This window comes from Salvia splendens, chromosome 9, assembly GCF_004379255.2.
Source record: "Salvia splendens isolate huo1 chromosome 9, SspV2, whole genome shotgun sequence".
NCBI classification, from domain to species: Eukaryota; Viridiplantae; Streptophyta; class Magnoliopsida; order Lamiales; family Lamiaceae; genus Salvia; species Salvia splendens.
In genome coordinates, this window is record NC_056040.1 from 35,065,003 (window position 1) to 35,084,774 (window position 19,772).

The window sequence follows — 19,772 nt, forward strand, 5'->3', positions numbered from 1 at the left end:
TGTAAGACTCAACATTGAAAAGAGGACAGAACAATATGCAAAGCAAGCCAACAAGGGTCGGAAACAAGTCATCTTTGAGCCGGGAGATTGGGTTTGGTTGCATATGAGAAAGGAGAGATTTCCTTCGAAAAGAAAGTGCAAGTTGCAGCCAAGAGGAGGTGGACCATTCCAAGTGATTACAAAAGTCAATGATAATGCTTACAAGCTAGACTTACCTGGTGAGTTTAATGTAAGTGCTACTTTTAATGTTTCTGATTTATCTCCTTATGTTGGTGTATTAGATTCGAGGACGAATCCTCTTGAAGAAGAAGGGAATGATGGAGACACACCCAAGTTGATCTACAAGGACAAGAAGATGGATTCATTGATCATTCCAAGTGGGCAAATTACAAGAGCTAGAGCTAAGAAGATAAAGGAGTCCATGTTGCTTCTAGTTGTTGAAATAAAAGCCCAATTACAAGACCATTCTACATTGGGCCAAGTGGTGAATATTATTCAAGTTTGTGGGCAGCCCAAGGCTTGAAGTTTGGAGTCACTACATATCAAATTTTGGAGGCCCAAATTGATGATACATGATGCATATTCGTCCAAGTTGGAGCAGCCAAAATGAAGGGTCTATTTTAGTTACATTTTATGTTAAATAAGTGACTTTAGATATCCTAAAGTTACACCAAAGGTTTAGGAGTTACTTTTATTTTATTATGAGTCATTTTTAAGTGTCTTAAGTTGTACTAATGATGTGAGACTTTCAAGAGTCCATTCTAGCCTATACGTATGCTTGTAAGCATGTCATTTGAACACACCATTGATCAAATACGAAAATAGACTTTGTCTTGTGAGTTGAATTCTCTTTGTAGATTTTTTCACTTGTTTGGAACTTATCAAGATACTTTGAGCAAGATCTTGCGGCGTTCAACCATACCGAGGTTCTTGGCTGATCATATAGCCAACTGGTCGAAGTTTCCTAAGCTCTAGAAGTGGATCAAACCAGATTATCAATCAAGGGAGTCCGCTGCCAAACCTTATACGTGGGGTTCTTGGATCAATAAATCCTACGGGTCCTTTGTCGTATCCCAATCCATATCAGTTAGGTCGATGGTTCCCCTTCAGAAGAGAGGAGGTTCTGAAAGAATGATGACATCGACGCTCTAATTTCTCCATCCTCGTTGAGTTCTCTTTGCCCCTCCTTTATCGAGTGTATATGCGCCTTGATCCGTTGTTGCTTTACCCATCCATGAAAGAATTTGGTGTTCCGCTCCCCCTCCACCGTCCATTTTATTGCCGCTTTTTGTTTCCAAAACTTTTCTTCCATTCTAACTTGCAAGATATACTCAGCTGAACTCTTGTTCTTGCTTTCTCAGTTCTCAGGGGACGGATCTGCATCGAACCTTGCTTGCTCGGCCACTGCTTTGACTTCTGCTTGCCGAAGGTTCTCAAAGAGGTTGCCAAAGGTTTCCTTTTTCCATCTTTTCAATGCTCCTTACTCTAGTCAGCTTCAGTTGCAGGTTGATCATCCCATGGTATCCGGTGTCCGCAGCCCACACCTCCGTGACTTGTTGCATAAAATTGTGATGTTTGGTCCACATGTTTTGGAACCTGAAAGAGGAGCGATGGACAAAGCCAGACATATTACAACGGATAAGCAAAGGCCCACGGTCAGAGGATAGCCAAGGGAGGTGAGTAACTCGTGTAGATTGGAAGAGACTGGACCATCCCTCTCCGAGTAGTATTCTGTCGAGTCTTTCTCTGAGCGGCCCCCTAGCCCATGTGAACACTGAGCTGTCAAAGCCGGGATCCATAAGTTGGCAGTCTTCAATTGTTTCCACAAAATCTAGCATTTCTCTGTATCTGCCATTTACGCCCCCTTGTCTCTCCATTTCTGATGTTAAGGTGTTGAAGTCTCTACCTATCAGCCACGGAAGGCCAACCATGTCCCCGGCCAGCTCGCGCATTTTGCTCCAGAGAGGGTATCTTCCTCGACGTGTGCACTTACTATATGCAACCGATATGTAGCAGTGTGATGGCCACTGCCGGGATGTAGCATGGATGTGGAGGAGTTGTTCAGTATCATCCAGAATTTCAACTTGCACCTCTTCTTGAGATAAGATCCAGATTTGACGGTTTATATTGCTGCCCCTAAAAGGATTGCTTGTTGGCCAAGTAAACCCATATATAAGAGTTATGCTGCAAATAAGTTGTTAGGATATGACAATTGCTATGAGTTATATCGATGAAAATGATCCCATCTTGATGCAATTAATTACCTAACAAAGATCGTACAATGAAAGTTTGTAGGTCTTTTTTTTTAAGTTTGTAGGTCATTTGGATGGAAATGGTTTGCTTGTTGGCCAAGTAAAGCCAAATACAAAGGACAAAATAAGGGAACTCTCACATCTAGCCGAGAGAAAACCTTGGCTAATTGGAGGGGATTTTAACACTATCCTCTCTCCACGAGACAGATCTGGCAGTGATACGAACAGACATGCCGAGATGATCGACTTTGCCGAGACCGTTGAAGATTGCAGACTACTTGACCCGGGTTTCGATGGCTCGGATTTCGCGTGGGCCAAGGATGGCCTATTTGAAAGGTTGGATAGAATTTTGTTGAGCGAACTGTGGGCCTGGATTTTTGATGCCACAAGGGTGACAAACCTTCCTCGAATCACCTCGGATCATGGGCCGATTCTGGTCAGGTGCAAGCTCCCGAACAACCACAGCGGAGGGAGAGCCTTCCGGTTTCAAAATATGTGGATCCGACATGAAGGCTTCGCCGACCTCGTGCATGAAGACTGGACAGAACCGACGGAGGCCGAGGAACTTCTGAACCTAGCTTGCAAGGGTCAAAAAAGCCTTGAAGCGATGGAACAAAGAAATTTTCGGGAACATCCACACCAACCTCAGGCTTATGGAAGAGAACGTTGCCTCGGCCCAAGCTAAATTTGAAGCGAGGCCGACGCCCGGGAACAGGACCGCGATCAACACACTCATTGCCAATTACATCCTTCTTCTCAAGATGGAGGAAGACTTCTGGAGGCAGAAAGCGACTCTAAACTCTCCGATGGCTTGCGGAGGGAGACAAAATCAATGTGAACGGATGTGAACTCACAAACGAAGCAGAGATCAAAAACTCAGCGGTTGAGTTTTCCAAAACCTCCTCGCGCCCGAGCCCCTGGCGCTTGCGGAACCAGACCTCAGCATGATACAACAACTCCCTCCCTCGGCACAAGTGGATGATCTCTCTAAACCACCCGATGCGGAAGAGGTTAAATGAGCCATCTTTGACATCTCCGGAAATACCACACCAGGGCCGGACGGATTCCTGGCAACCTTTTATCAAGCTTGCTGGGGGACCGTGGGGTCAGACGTGGTGGCAGCGATTAGGCAGTTCTTCCTAGGGGCTTTTCTTCCCCCAAGCATCATGGCAATGAGCATTGTCCTCATCCCCAAAAAGCCATCACCGGAGACATGGGGTGATTACAGGCCCATTAGCCTTTGTAACGTCATCAACAAGGTCATCATCATCAAGATCCTCACGAAGAGATGAGCGCCTCTCCTCCCATGGGTAATCTAGCCAAATCAAAGCGGATTCGTGAAAGGACGACTTCTAAATGACAACGTCCTTCTTGCACAGGAGATGTTCCATAAATTACCGAGGTGCGCACCAGCCTCGAATGTTGCGGTCAAGATCGACATGGCCAAGGCGTATGACCGCGTTCAGTGGCCCTTTTTCATTAAGGTGCTACGGCGTAAGGGCTTTCCGGATAGTTGGATCTCCATGATCGAGAGGTGTATTGGCTCATGTTGGTTTTCGGTACTAATCAATGGTGCGCCGCCGGGCTTCTTTAAATCCACTCGGGGTTAAGGCAAGGAGACCCCATTTCCCCGGCCCTGTTCGTGATCGCCGCGGATTATCTGTCGAGGGCCCTCGACAAGCTAATATTGGGACAGAGAGATATGGCATTTAAGGCCACCCGCCGATGCATGGAAATTAGCCACTTAGCCTATGCGGATGATATCATCATCATCTTTACACAAGCGGCTGCGGATCCCCTTCGTAGACTTAGCCTTGAGGATTACGTGGAGGTTTCGGGCCAGAGGATCAACCTTGCCAAGAGCAGTTTCTACATTGCCGATGAACATGAAGGATGGGTAAACTCAATACAATCCGAAGGCGGTTTCTCCCGAGGTACCTTCCCTTTTCTATATTTGGGTGTCCCCATATACCGGGAAATTAAGCGCACAGACATGTTCATGTTCCTACGGGAGAAGATCGATGCAAGGGTCTCCGGATGGGCGCATCGACACCTCTCTTTCGGAGGTCGGTTACGCTTATCAAGAGCACACTTGAAGTGATGCCAATCCATATCTTCCAAGCAATTGAACCAACGGCCGGGGCCCTCAAACAACTAGACCAACAACTAGCCAGGTTCTTCTGGGGCTCAACTAATGAAAGAAGACAGACACATTGGATCGGTTGGGACCAGATTTGTCTCCCTACCGCCAAAGGAGGCCTCGGCGTCCGCAAGTTCAAAGAAGTCCTTCGAGTCTTCAACATCAAACTTTGGTGGCGCTTCCGTGAACAAAACTCTCTGTGGGCCAAGTATATGATGGTTAAGTACTGCAACAATGCCTCCCCGCTTACTACTAGGCCGTCCGGGAGAAATAGCCCATCATGGAAGAGGCTACTTAAAGTATGGGCTCAAAGCAAAACCATACATTCGGTTGATGGTAGGACAGGGAAAGATATATTTTTGGAATGATATTTGGCTCAGCAACTTAGCCCTTCGAAAACTCTGCATCGATGATAGGGGCGACCCCTCGACCTTGGTCTCGGACCTCATTAGGGACGGGTCTTGGGATGAGCCGAAACTCCAACTTCTCCAAGATCAGGCCGGACTCTCATAGAAGGCAATTGCACAGATCCTTGATACACCAATCATTCTCGGGGAACCAAATATCCCGAGATGGAACCTCTCTCAGCTCGGAGATTTCTCGCTGGCCACGACGTGGAAGACCATTCGGTCACATAGGCCACTCATCCAAGGGCTCGATGATATTTGGATGGCCGACCTTACTAATTCCATAGCCATTTTTAATTGGCGACTCCTGTCGAACCGAATCCCAGTCGACTCGAAGCTCCAATGGCGAAGAATTGAGATGGCATCCAAGTGCCAATGCTTCCCCCATCGGTCAGACACCGAATCACTCCAGCAACTTCTCATCCAAGGCCGTGGTGCAGTCAGTGTTTGGAGAGAGTTTGACGGGTGGTTCGAGGGCTCCTCCCACCACATTCGGATCAATGACACAGTCCCGGAAAGGCTTGAAGTCTGGTCCCAAAGAATCCAGCAACAAGACAAGAAACATCTTTGCCGTGTCATGCCCTATCTCATCTTATGGTTCATTTGGGCAGAACGAAACAGGAGCCAACATCAACAGGTACAATTTAAACCTTTTAATGTGGTGTGGCAGGTTCAAATGTTCATCCGAAATAGCATGACTAATGGAAACATGAAGCCGAAGCATTGGAAGGGAGTGAGGCTTAAAATGAGCATCCCGAGTCATGTTGAGACAAGGAGGTCGAGGCCTCTCGTTATGCCGATCAAGAACCCCCCAGACCGGTCTTGGATCAAACTCAATACGGAATGGTGCATACAATGCGGCAACAGATAAAGCCGGAGAGGGAGGGGTCGTACGAGACTATTCGGGCAAGATGCTCGCAGCCTTCGCGACACCTCTCGACGCACACTCAACTCTGGAGGCATAGGTCATGGCCTTCCATCATGGCTTGGACCTTGCTAAGGAAATCATGCAGCCCATATGCATCGAGTCGGATGCCGAACAAGCAATTAAGCTGCTCAATGGCACAAACTGGGGACCGACACACACCCACCGAGCCATGGCACGCTTGGCCGTCTTCAATCGACACCACAACATCCGTGCCACCTTCATTCATCGGGAAGGAAACAAAGCGGCTGATTTGCTTGCCAAGATGGGTCTCGAGCAAGACAATTTCAATCGCATGACTGCCCAAACAGCTCCAAGATTGCTAAACGCCATTATCCGGATGGATGAAATGGGGATCCCCAACATTCGGGTCAGAGAAGATGATTTTGGATAGGACAAGAATAACTTGAATGGGTTCAGTTCGACCCTCGGTTATATTGAACACCATAGAGTAGGTAGGTGTCGAGCCAATTATGGCATGTCCTCTTCATACTCTTGTGGTGTAATTACTCTAGAGTAGTTTTGTAGATTGTAGATTGTAGAATGAAACTCTAGTCCCAGATAGGTCGAAATGATTGTAACCCCTTCCTTTTTGAAATATATAGATGATGGACCCACGAACCCTCCACCGTGAAGGTGTTTAATTAAAAAAATAAAAAAAAATTAAAGCTAAATACAATGAGTTATACTCTAAATGAAATTTAACGAGACAACCATGACTATTGTGCTCTATTGACCAAAATGATCTTGTCTTTGATGCCATTACGTTACACACATCACAAAATGTATAATTGTGGGCAATTTTGATTCAAAAGGATTGCTTGTTAGCCAAGTAAAACCATACATAAGAGTTATGCTTCAAATAAGCTGTTAAGATATGACAATTGTTGTGATGCTATATCGATGAAAATGATCCTATCTTGATGCAATTAACTAACAGAGATGGTACAATGAAAGTTTGAAGGAAAACGCTCTTCCTTCTCTCTCTAAAATCTTGTGGATGACGGCAACATTGGGGTCTCCCCGCCGACGGGTTAGCCAAAGGGGTGCGCACGGTATCTCGGCCTAGGGAACTCACGCTCGGCCGGTGGTGACATGTGTATGCACCCGTTAGCATGGTGAATCCGGGGGTGAGTTGACGGAGAGGGAAGACTCGGGATGGGTACAAATGAGGCAGCCCCTCTCCTCGCCGGAATAGAACTTCCCGTTGATTGCAAGGCAAAAAACTAAGAGGGTGGGTATGCCGCACCCGGAGAAAGCACAGCGAGCCATCAAACGTGCCGGCCTTGAAACTGGTTCGGAATTTTGTAGGGCTAAGAAGAGGATGGCCTTTAAAATGGCTGACAACCTTCTCGCCGAACTTCATGGTGAGGGGAAGGAGTCGCCGGAAAAGAAGCAAGCCCTTGTTGGGGAGATGTGAACGCCTTAGCTCAAATGGCTAAGGAAGGGAGCACGCCAACATGCGAAATGGATGGACCCGAATTTGAGGGGGTAGCCGGAATTTTGCCGGCGTCGGCCTACCGGGACCATGATGTACCATACAAGGAGATGGTGTTGGTCAACCATCAGCACCTTGATGGTACAAGAGACCACGTGAATCCTAGCCTTGGTGTGGGGGTGACATGTGAGGAGATGGATGCATGTGACTCACAAATGAAGGAAAGGCCAAAGCCTACTTTGCATGGGGAAGGAAGTGCTGGCCCATTTTTGGTAAGTGACAATTTGAATCAAACTTAACTCCATGTGCCACACACCCTCCTTCCCCACCACTCGGCCATGGTGAACGCACGGGGGACAGGCCTCCCGATTCCGGAGGGAGCTTGGAAGACGGCGAAAGTATACCTCCCCCATGGGGGGGCGGGGAGCGTGGAAGAAGCATCAGCCGCGTACAAATTCCATAAGGCCGAGCCAATCCCTTTGGATGACACCAAGATCAATGCCGTGGGGAAAGCCGACTGCTTAGAAGGTACACCATCCCTTACCTTCTCCGATTTAGAAACGGAACACCTCTCGGAGAAGTTAGGGCTAGCCGTTGTTGGAAAGTTCTCCCACTCGCTCCCATCTTCCTCCCAAATTCAAAAAAGCCATGGAGGTTTGGGGCTAGTGGGTTCTTTCACTTGGAAATACTTGAACGCCACATCTTAATCCGATTCCTAGAGATGGCCGACTATGCTAAGGTCTTAAATGACCCCAATGGGAATCCCAATTGGTATGTTGATATCCACCCGATGAGGGTGTTCAAGTGGGCGTCGGACTTTGATACATTCTTCGAGTCGCCGGTTGTTGCCGTTTGGTGTAACATCATGGGAATCCCAACTCATCTTGTTGAGGAATCGGCTCTCATGGCAATCGGTAAACTCCTAGGCAAGCCACTACAAGCCAACCATGCCACAATCAATCAAAGCCGGCTCTCCTTCATGAGGATTTGTGTAGAGATTGATATCTCTACTCCCCCGGCGGAAGAGATCATCCTCAATATCCGAGGTAAAGACTCAAAGTACAAAGTGGCATGGGATCGTATTCCATTATTTTGCGCCAATCGTAAGCATGTGGGACACATGAAAGAGGAATGTCGTGCATCGGGAAGGAATGCACATGGTGGAGACAAGGGCCGCCGTGCACCAACTAAGACGTATTACTCGAGCCATGTCACCAAGACCAACCGCCGAGAATGGCGCCCAAAGGAGGATGTTGGGGCCGACAACTCATCACCCATTGGGCATGCGAACAAGGCTAAAGAATGTGTCAACCAAGCGAAGAATATGGAGGACCCAACGGATGCTGATCTGTCGAAGCCAAAAGTGGCTAGTAGGAGCCAACCAAGCGTGGATGATGATTGCTTTCAATTGGTGTCGAGAAAGAGGAAAGGAAAGGCACATGAGGGTGATATACAAATCATAACTCAACACATTGATAATTGGCATCTGAAGGAGAATGTTGCTACGGTGACATTTGGGACTAACAACTCGGGTGTGAATGAGTCGGGCAGTGGCTCAATGAGCGTATCATGTGGCCCCCCTAACCGGAGATGGAGGGCGTCATCGAGGATCTTGACCCAGGAGGGTGTATGCCTTGTAGAGGTATCCCTATTGCGGCCCTCAACTAGGAAATGGACTAAGGTTTTTATTGATGCAAAGGCTGCATCAAAGCAATTGTAATTGGGTTGCTAAGAGTGTATAGATGACCACCCTAGTTGATAGGGATGCCCTCGTTGTACTCTAACTTGACGTTGCGAGTCGACACTTTTGGGCGACTCGATGTTATGTTTGTGTGGGTGGCTCAACCCTCTACCCTCCACCCTCGGGGTGTTTAAAAAAAACAATGAAAGTTTGTAGGTCTTTGGATGAAAATGATTTACTTTTTTTTTTTTTATCGAACACCTTCACGGTGGAGGGTTGAGTAGGACCCTCATCCCTTATATATCATCAAAACCGAAGAGTTTTAACAAAGACCATCCCAAAAGTGGATTGTCTTGCAAGAAGCAACAAACAAACAAAACAACTATTACAGATGGGAACAAAAAGTAAGTACATATCAGATGAAACTGCATAGTCATCGAACCAGCAACAATCCCCAGCGCCACCCCAGGCCAACACCGCGCCTCCTACCCCTATCTCCCCATCTCTGTCTGCCAAGTAACCAAAGGGAAAATCCAGCTGATCCACAAAATCAGAACCTCCGTCCATTTGGCCAGCCTCACCAGGAACCCCTGCAGCAAAAACCAAAACCAGCAGCCACTTCCAGACACCGAACCAGTTGTGACTTCCTGCACATCAGCTTCCAGCGCCAGCCCCGCACCTTCCTCACCAACCTCCCAACATCTGTACCCCATCAAAACCGAAAATTCGGTAACCCTAACTGATCCAGTCTACAAAGAGCCTTGACCCGAGGAGGCGCCGTGGAATCCGTAAAGACAACCTATTCACCAGCCTGCAGTTCAGCCCCAGCCAGGAAATCTGCCGCCTTGTTGCCTTCCCTGAAAATGTGAGACACCTTCCCTTCCAAATCATGCAACGCTTTCTTAATCTTTAGCAGATCCGCACAAACCTCCACTGGACCGAGCTGCCCTGAAGAAAGCCAGCGCACCACATTTTCAGCATCCATCTCGATCCACAGCCTGCATCCCTGCTGCTTAGCCAGAGACACTCCAAGGAGGAGAGCCACAACCTCAGCCTCCACACCTGAATTCCTTTCAAAGCCTGCAGAATAGGCAGAAATAATGTCTCCCTTAAAATCCCGCAGAACCCCTCCGCCACCAGCTCTTTGTGTTGTCTGAGAAAAAGCGCCATCCACATTGAGCTTCAACCATCCCGCATCTGGAGGCCTCCACTGCACCCTCCCCACTGCCCTCCTTCTAACCTTAAGTACCCCATCAGCCATCACCCCCAGTTGCGGGTAGCAGTTCTCCCAACTTTCTGGATCTAACACCTTAGCCAAAATCAAGTTTCTCAAGTGAGAAGTAACCCTCCTAATCACATTCTCCACTTCAAAAACTTTCTCCCGGTGCACATTTTCATTTCTTTCTGACCAGATAAACCATAAAATCAAGCAAGGAATAATGGTGCATAGATGGTACCCAGCCCGAATTCCCAAATGTCTTTGCCACCACCTAAATCTCAATTCAATGTTCTCCCCTTCTTCCATGAAAGGCGGGACCTGTGGGAACCACCTCGCAAAATGTTGCCACACTCTTCTAGCTGCCTCGCTATTAACAAATAGGTGTAATCTTGACTCAACCTGCGGCTTTTCACAACATCTACATTTCGATGCAAGAGAAATTCCCCTCCATTGCATCTTTGCATCTACAGGAATCCTATTTGCCAGAAGACGCCAAAGGAACATCGAAATTGATAATCCAATGTTTTTACCCCAAATCATTTCAAAAATCAGCCTCTTACCTGCTCTATTCCTTACCAACTCCCAAGCCGAAGCTAATGAGAAATCCCCATTTCCAGAAAGCTTCCAACGTCCCCTATCTCTAGCCCCCCTATCAAAGGGCGTTTGAAGAATCTTCTCAGCAATCTCCTCCGGAAAACCCTCTTCCTCCACCAGCAGCCTCACCTTTTCTTCATCCCACTGCTCCCCCGCCCAGAGTTCGTTAACTTTCAACGAGGGATATGTTGGGCTTGAGCTGCATAAGCTTGCAAGGGGTGTATTTACGACCCAGGAGTCATACCATACATTAATGTTGCCATCTCCAAGAACCCAACGAACCTGCTCCCGACAAATATTTCCAACCTTGAACAGCCTCCTCCACATCGGGCTGAACCTGTTTGATCTATACATCACTATCGGGAAGGAGATTGAGCAATACTTCTGGAACATATAACAAGCCCACAGAGAATCCTACTCTCTAAAACGCCACCACATCTTGATACTAAAGGCCTCCACCGAATCTGCCAAGCTTCTGATACCCAAACCCCCCTCATCGGTAGGGAGGCATACTCTCTGCCATTTAATTCAATGGGTCTTCTTCGAGGAATTACAAGATCCCCACAAAAAGCGAGCCATCACTTGTTCTATCTTCCTCAACGCCCCCTTTGTAGGATCTAGCACCTGAAAAATATGCAATGGGAGGGCCCCAAGAACACTCCTTATCAAAGTTAGACGACCCCCAAAAGACAAATGCCTATGACTCCAACTATGGATTCTTGCCGATATTTTATCCCGGATAAACATGAATAGACTAGTCTTTTTCGGTCCCCGAAAAACAAGAACTCCAAGGTAAAGGAACAGAAGACTTCCTTGCTGAAAACCACTCACCTCTTTCACTTCTCTTGCCCAAGCGATATGCTTCTTATCAAGAAAGAAACAGCTCTTCCCCACATTTACTTTTTGTCCCGAGAACACCATGTAATGGTTTAAGCATTCTTTCACCTCTAGAATCACTGAGCTTTGAGCCTGAGAAAAAATAATAATGTCATCTGCATACGCCAAGTGAGCAATCCCCAAGGTATACCTTGTCGTGCGATACATCATATCCTTACGTCCCAAAATGAGGCGATCAAGCAACCTTGGTAAATAATCAGCAGCCAAGACAAACAGAGATGGAGAGATTGGGTCCCCCTGTCTGAGACCTCGTGTAGACTTGAAAAAACCAGCCACGCTCCCATTAATTAGAACCGAAAACAACAAGGAGAAATGCAGTTTTCAATAAATCTTACCCATCTGTCCGAGAAGCCCATCTTTCTTAAAACTTTGAGTAAAAACGGCCATTGGACACGATCATAAGCTTTCTCCATGTCCAGCTTTAAAACCATATTTGGTGAGGCCACACCTTTCCATATCTCATGGAACATCTCCTTGGCCAATAGCACATTATCGCTTAGTAGACGCCCTTGGATGAAACCGCTTTGATTAGGAGCAATAATCAAAGGCAAAAGAGGGGCCATCCTTGAAGCAAGGAGCTTGGATATAATCTTATTCATTACGTTGCACAAACTAAGCGGCCTAAACTCAGCCAATTTTGTAGGGTTTTCCTTTTTTGGGACCAGAACAATTAAAGTTGCCGCAATACCTCTTAGGATTTGAGATCCCGCAAAGAAGTCCAGCACCGCCGCAACCACGTCAGCCCCTATGATCTCCCAACAAGCCTAGAAAAAGAGGGCAGAATACCCGTCCGGCCCTGCTGCGCTTTCTGCATTGATACTAAAGACGGTCTTCCTAATTTCATCTATAGTAGGAGCCCTCTCCAAAAACTACATGTTCACTTGAGAAGGGAGGGTTGGGAGGATTTCTAGATCCGGCTCCTCTAAGAATCCCACATCATCTGAGAGAAGACCTTTGAAGAATTTTTCTGCCGAGCTTCGAATATCAACATCTTCAGTTAGAGTCTGATTTCCATCCTCAATCGAGAGGATTCTTGATTTTACCCGTTTCTGTTTTACCCAGCCTTGAAAAAATCTTGTATTTCTGTCTCCCTCCTCCACCCATTTCAAAGCCACTTTCTGACGCCAAAAATCTTCCTCCATCTTTAACCTTAACAAAAACTCAGCTGCCGATTTGTTCATTTCTGATCTAAGCTCAGGAAGAGGGTTCTGCTCATATCTTTCAAGAGCTTCCTTGGCCTCCAATTCAGCTTTTTTCAATCTTTCAAAAATATTTCCAAAAACCACTCGATTCCATATTCTCAAGCTCCTCTTAAGCCGGCTAAGTTTGATTTGCACATTAATCATGCCACTAGTACCAGTTCCCTCACTCCAGCACCTTTCAACTTCCTGAAGAAACAAGGGATGTCGAACCCACATATTTTGGAAACGAAAGGATGGCTTTATTCTAGGACCCGGGACTTGACATCTCACCAAAAGCGGGCAATGATCAGACAGAATTCTGGCAAGGTTTGTTACTCTAGAAGACTCAAACATACTTGCCCATCCTTCACCGATGAGAACTCGGTCTAGCCTTTCAAAAGTTTTCCCCCTTGCCCAAGTAAATTTGGGTCCATCTGCACCCAAATCAAGGAGCTGGCAGTCACTAATAGTCTTAGCAAATTCCAACATTTCTTTGATTTTCCTTCCCTGCCTCCGTACACTTCCCTGTCTCTCCTCTTCCGAAACAAAAATATTGAAATCACCCCCCACGAACCAGGGAAGGCCATCTATCTTTGCTGCAAGATCCCGAAGCTTATCCCATATTCCCCTCCTTCCCACCTTAGAACATTTACCATAGGCAACATAAATGAAAAAGGGAGCATGAAGAAAAGGGGAAACATATCTGCCGTGGAGAACTTGATCTGAGTCATCCCATCCATCCACCTTAATGCCCTCAGCAACAAACAGCCAAATTTGCCCATTACAATAAGAACCCTTAAATTGTAAGCCAAACACCCTGCTGAAAAAGTCCGGTCTAGGAGCAACAAGTGGTTCAATGATTGCTAAAACAGAAATTCTATTCTCCTTCACCAATCTCTTGATGATGCTCTGGGTGTTTACATTGGCAACTCCCCGAGCATTCCAAATTAGAATATTAAGTGACATGAGAAACCTCAGCCACCAAAGCCCCTGCATTAGTTCTGCCCTTCTTTAACACTTTTTCTCCCTCAATCTTTAAGACATCCCTAGCAGCCCCCCTTTTCTCCACAACTTGGACCTGCTGCATTTCAGAGTCAAGGTCCAAATCTTCACCCTCATCCCCACCTGACTCCTCTTCATAAGCCTCGGGGTCAAAGTCCCCATTTGGAAGCATCTTCAAATACCACGGCTTAGACGACAGCCCCCGAACAAGAGCCCCCAAGGAAGCCTCATCCGAGCCCAAGTAGGAAGAAGACAGAGCCGCAAACCTGTTGGCCGAGGTCTGCAGAGAAAGGCCCTCAAGCCCACCCCTCCTACCACACCTTTTATACTGCCCTTGCCACCTTCCCGAGGCCATGAACCAGACTCCAACGCCAAGCATCCCAGGGAGAACTCAGCCGAGCCTACCCTCGGGAAAAAAGCCGCCAAGCAGCCCACTTCCTCCCCCATCAGCCGAACCCATTCCTTGAACCACCCCCAACCCCCTGACCTCCTTCCCCAGCAAACCCCTCCTGTAACCCTGAGCCCCCCTTCCCCTGCCTCCCTCGTCTCCTTCCTTGAAGTTGAAAACCCCTCTATCCTGTCCCAGCCTGCTCCCGACCTCCAAAACAACACCCCCAGGCGCATCCTTGCACTTTCCCACAGGCGGAACTCCCAGCCCCTTAGGAACATCAGCCCCCCTCTCCCCCATCCGAGAGCTCTCAACATCAGGCCTATTAAAAGCCCTACGCACCGGCTTCTCCCTGCTACCATTTGCATAACACACCTCACTAGAATGACCCACGTGCTTACATTCATGGAAGAAAAGAGGAATACGGTCCCATCTAACTGACTGTCTTATCTCCCTCCCCTGTATGTTTAGGATGATCTCTTGAACCTGCGTTTTGGAGATGTCTATTTCAATGCAAAGCCTCGCAAAGGACAATCTAGAACGAGAAATTGTTGCATGATCCACCAATAAAGGTTCACCAAGAAGCCCTCCAATCGCAAACAATGCCGACTTTTCAAACAAATGAATGGGAAGCCCTATCAAGTTGCACCATACCGCCGCAATAGGGGATTCAAAAAACGGATCAAAATCTGTTGTCCATTTAAACACTCTCATGGGGTGACGACACACAAACCAAACCGGCATCCCATTAGGCCCATTTAACAGTTTAGCATAATCCTCAACCAAGGAGAATTGAATTAGCACATGCTTAGCATTTATAAATTTCCACGAAAACTCACCCTTGAATTTCATGCCCATGAAAGCCCTCTGTATGTGAAGAGACGAGGGAATAGAATGAGAAAATTTTCCCACGATCGCAAAGCCCATCTTCTCCGCCAAATAAGAGGTCTCCGCACTTGAAAATTAGATTGAAGGAAGTCCACAGCTTTCCCCCGGTACACCCATTTTCCTGATCTTCACTGGATCAAAGCTCACTGGCACCTTCCCCCCCATGTTCACCCCATCTGCCACAGCCGCTTTGAAGATTTTGTCCCAGACCAACTGTTGCCATGGTTTTTCGAGCTCGAGCCTTCCTTGTTACTGTTTAGGTTCACCTTGACCGAAGAATCAATCACCCTAGGAACCTCTCTCCCTCCCATTCCTATGATCATCTCTTTCTCTTTAGCAACCCTAAGGTTATCCTTGCTCAGCGCGGGAAAATTCTCAATAACTCCCTTTCCCTTATCCCCCTCCGAACCCCCCTTCAGCATTTGACTATCCTTCCCTCCATACTTATCTACACTTGAAGGGGCTAGCTCACCAATAAAAGCCATCTCCTGTAGAGGTTGTGCAGAAATAAGATCCAGAACCAGATCAGAAAGCGATCCTGCCGGAATTACTTCTGCCTGTCCCACAAGCTCAGATTCCCCAGATATCACAGTATCCACACCACAAACCCCTACCTCCCCCTCCTCAATCCCAGACCCTGAACCAACAACCATCTCCCCTGCATCAAAAATTACCATTGCACTATCATCCCCCTCGCCAGCCCCACAACCGTCCAACTCCAGACCACCCAGAGACCCCTCCCCAAAATTCTGAGCATTAGCATTCAAATCTTCCACCATCTCTACCCCATCCCCCTCCAAAGCCCCATCTCCAGCCAACCCCTCCCCACACCCATTATCTTCCCTCAGCCCATCCTTCTCTTCCGGAATCGGTTCCATAACCTGCAAAATATTCCCCCTCCCCCCCGCCTTCTTCTTTCCAGAAAACAACCTCAGATCAGAACCATTAAATCCCTTCGATCTCGATTGTCGCAGCGCCTTACCCTTCAAGCCCCCTTTCCTCATTTCCGCCATTCTCATCAAAGGCGATTTCGGTCTTGGACAAACGTTGCGACCGCGAGTCGAGGTAACCCGTGGCAGTTTCGATCTCTCCGATCTCCTGACCTCAGGCAATTTTGTGTCACCAACCAAAGGCAAATTTTCAAGCCCCTCACTCTCCGGAAGAGGATCCCCTGACCCCGCAACCAGACCCAGCACCTCCCCCATTTCCCTATGTAATCAAATACAAAAAGGGAAAAGAAAACATTGTGGCTGATGCATTGTCTCGGAGGTACATTTTGATCGCTACTTTGAGTTCTAAGTTGCTTGGTTTTGAGTTGATTAAGGAAATGTATGATAATGACCCGGACTTTTCTTCTATCTATTTAGCTTGTGAGCATGCTGCATTTGACAAGTTCTATAGGCATGATAGCTATTTGTTTAGAGAAAATAAACTGTGCATTCCTAAAGGTTCTATGCGTGAATTGCTTGTGCGTGAAGCTCATAGGCATGATGGCTATTTTCAAAAATGGCACATTTTATTCCATGTCACAAAACTGATGATGCATCTCATATTGCTGATTTGTTCTTTAAAGAAATTGTCCGTTTGCATGGTGTTCCTAGATAAATTGTGAGTGATCGAGATGCTAAATTTGTGAGTCATTTTTGGCGTGTGTTGTGGAATAAGTTGGGAACTAAACTGTTGTTTTCTACTACTTGTCATCAACAAACAGATGGAATTGATTAAAAAAAGGCCCTCGTTGAGTGAGAAGCTCCTCCTTCTCTCTAAACACAACTCCCTATTGTCCCGCCTTGTAACACCGTTGCCAACCACCGCCGCCCTCTTCAACTCAAGGTCTTCACCCTCGCTTCCCTCCCCTCCACTCCGACCACAACCCACGGCCTTCTTTCAACCCTCACGACCCTAAACGCTGCCGGCCTCCACCTTTGTGTCGGATCTTACACCGTCACCTCCGCTTCCCCCTGACCACGCTGGTGACTTGGCACACGCTTGGCCATGCCGGACCATCCGCTGGACACGTCGCCGGGGCCCGAGGAACCTCGCACCATCTCAGAGCAGCGCATGGTCTTTCGGTCGGCCGAGGACCCCATCCCTAATCCTCCGAGCAAGAAGATGAAGAAAAAAGCCACAAAACTCAAAATGAGGAAAAGTACGCCGGCTCCTCCAACTAAAGGAAATGGTCGGAAAAGGTTTGTTCTTTCACCCCTTCCGGAGGACAAACAACCTTGGAAGAGGCTCGAGTTCGGGTCGGAATACTCGTCCCCACCCGGGAGCCCTAAGTGCAAAGGGACCATCTTTCCGGCGAGCCCGCCGAGTGATCAAGGGGACAGCGGCTGGTGGGATGAAGTAGAAAGTGCTTCGGGCACCAAGGAATGCCAATTGGACATTGCCAATGCGGTCCTATCGACCATGGCCATCAAAAATCAAAATTCTGACCAGGTTGCCGGTGCGGCCGCCGGCGACGACCATGCGTCGAAGAGGAGGACGTGACCCCTCCGGATCATGACAAACCTAAAGTACATGCGGCAGCAAAAGCAAAAGACTCATTGGAAGTAGTGGAAGTCAACTTACCCGAATTGGAAGTGGGAACAAAAACTCTTTTCGAAAGTGGCTTGGCGCCTTACCCACTTGGAATGTCACGTGATGTCCTTGCCGTTGGAGGGCTAATGCAGCCAAAAACTACCCATCTCCTACACCTCGCAGCCTTGGATTTGGCGGACAAGCTAGACACCATGACCGCCCAACCACTTCTCGACGCCGGCCAGCCGGAGGATGCGCACATGGCCGATGGGTCTCACTACTCTTCCCTTCCGGAGTCCGACCAAGCCTTGCTTGCACCTACGGGGCCTTTCATCCCCTCCATTGAGGAGTTTCCCCCTCTAGCGAGAGGACGAACCTTAAAACTTCGAGACACGTTCGAGGCTGGCACGGTAAAGTCGACGGCTTTTGTGGCTTGGTCGAGGCCGGAGCCGCCTGGCCTGGCACAGCGTGCAGAGGCGAATGTGAACCTGGCCGGAAGGGAAGCTCACAGGGGTGCGGCCACCAAGGTTGGGGCCGAGGGTCATACGGCCACCCCGACACCACCTACCAACCCGATGGTGGGCGAAGCTCCGACTAGTTCCGTCAAGGCTATCCAGGACCAGCCGATGGCCATGAGTGACCTATCCCACGAGGCCGCGACACGAGGGCCGATGGTCGCTAGCCGAGAAGGGGGGCCGAAGTTCCCTCGGGTACCTCTAGTAGGCCGAAATCGATGGCGGAGTTACTTAAGGGTTCTCCCGAACCCAATGGTCCTCAAGTCTTCGTGCTGGAACAGATCCAAAACATTGGTTTTGCCTCCATGTCCAATGGAGTTCCGGCCATCTACTTCTCCGGGGCTGAAACACAAAAGCTTGTTGATAGCATGGGGCACGCCATCGTGGGTAAGTTTTCACATTCTATTCCTACGGGCCATCAAATTCAAAAAACTCTAGATAACATTAAATTCCGATGTGGCTTCAATTGGAAATACATTAATGCTAAACATATCCTTATCCAATGCGAGGATTTGGCGGATTATGCCCGGCTTCTCGGAGGCCCAAAGGGAACACCCGTTTGGCTCATTGATCGCCACCCAATGAGGGTCTTCAAATGGTCCCCGGATTTCGATGCATATTGTGAGTCCCCGATAGCAGCAATTTGGTGTAATTTAATCGGACTCCCAATTCACTTGTTTGATCAATCCGCTCTTTTCGCCATCGGCAAGCTCCTCGGCAATCCAATCCAAGTTGATCGGGCCACGGCTACCAAGACGAGACTCTCCTTTGCCCTCATTTGTATTGAGATTGACATCACCAAACCGCCCCCTGAAGAGATAATCCTCATCACCAAACAGATCCAAAACATTGGTTTTGCCTCCATGTCCAATGGAGTTCCGGCCATCTACTTCTCCGGGGCTGGAACACAAAAGCTTGCTGATAGCATGGGGCACGCCATCGTGGGTAAGTTTTCACATTCTATTCCTACGGGCCATCAAATTCAAAAAACTCTAGATAACATTAAATTCCGATGTGGCTTCAATTGGAAATACATTAATGCTAAACATATCCTTATCCAATGCGAGGATTTGGCGGATTATGCCCGGCTTCTCGGAGGCCCAAAGGGAACACCCGTTTGGCTCATTGATCGCCACCCAATGAGGGTCTTCAAATGGTCCCCGGATTTCGATGCATATTGTGAGTCCCCGATAGCAGCAATTTGGTGTAATTTAATCGGACTCCCAATTCACTTGTTTGATGAATCCACTCTTTTCGCCATCGGCAAGCTCCTCGGCAATCCAATCCAAGTTGATCGGGCCATGGCTACCAAGACAAGACTCTCATTTGCCCGCATTTGTATTGAGATTGACATCACCAAACCGCCCCCTGAAGAGATAATCCTTGACTTGTGCGGCCGCGAGTTGGTGCAACAAGTCCGGTGGGATAAGATCCCATCCTATTGCCAAGAGTGTAAACATGTTGGCCATGCAAGTGATGTGTGCTATGCGATGGGCAAAAAGGAAAGGCCGCCGAAACGAAACTACAATATCAACCCGCCAAAGAAGGCAAACCCTGAAGGCCACGGTATGAAGGGCATGCAAGATGCGGTGAGGCACAATCCTAACTCTAATGAAGGGAACCGCCAAGGGAAGAATAAGGGCAATTCCGGGAATCGTCCTAACAACAATTCAAATGGAGAGGAGGATAGGGATACAACTTGGGATGGTCCGAACATTATGGGTG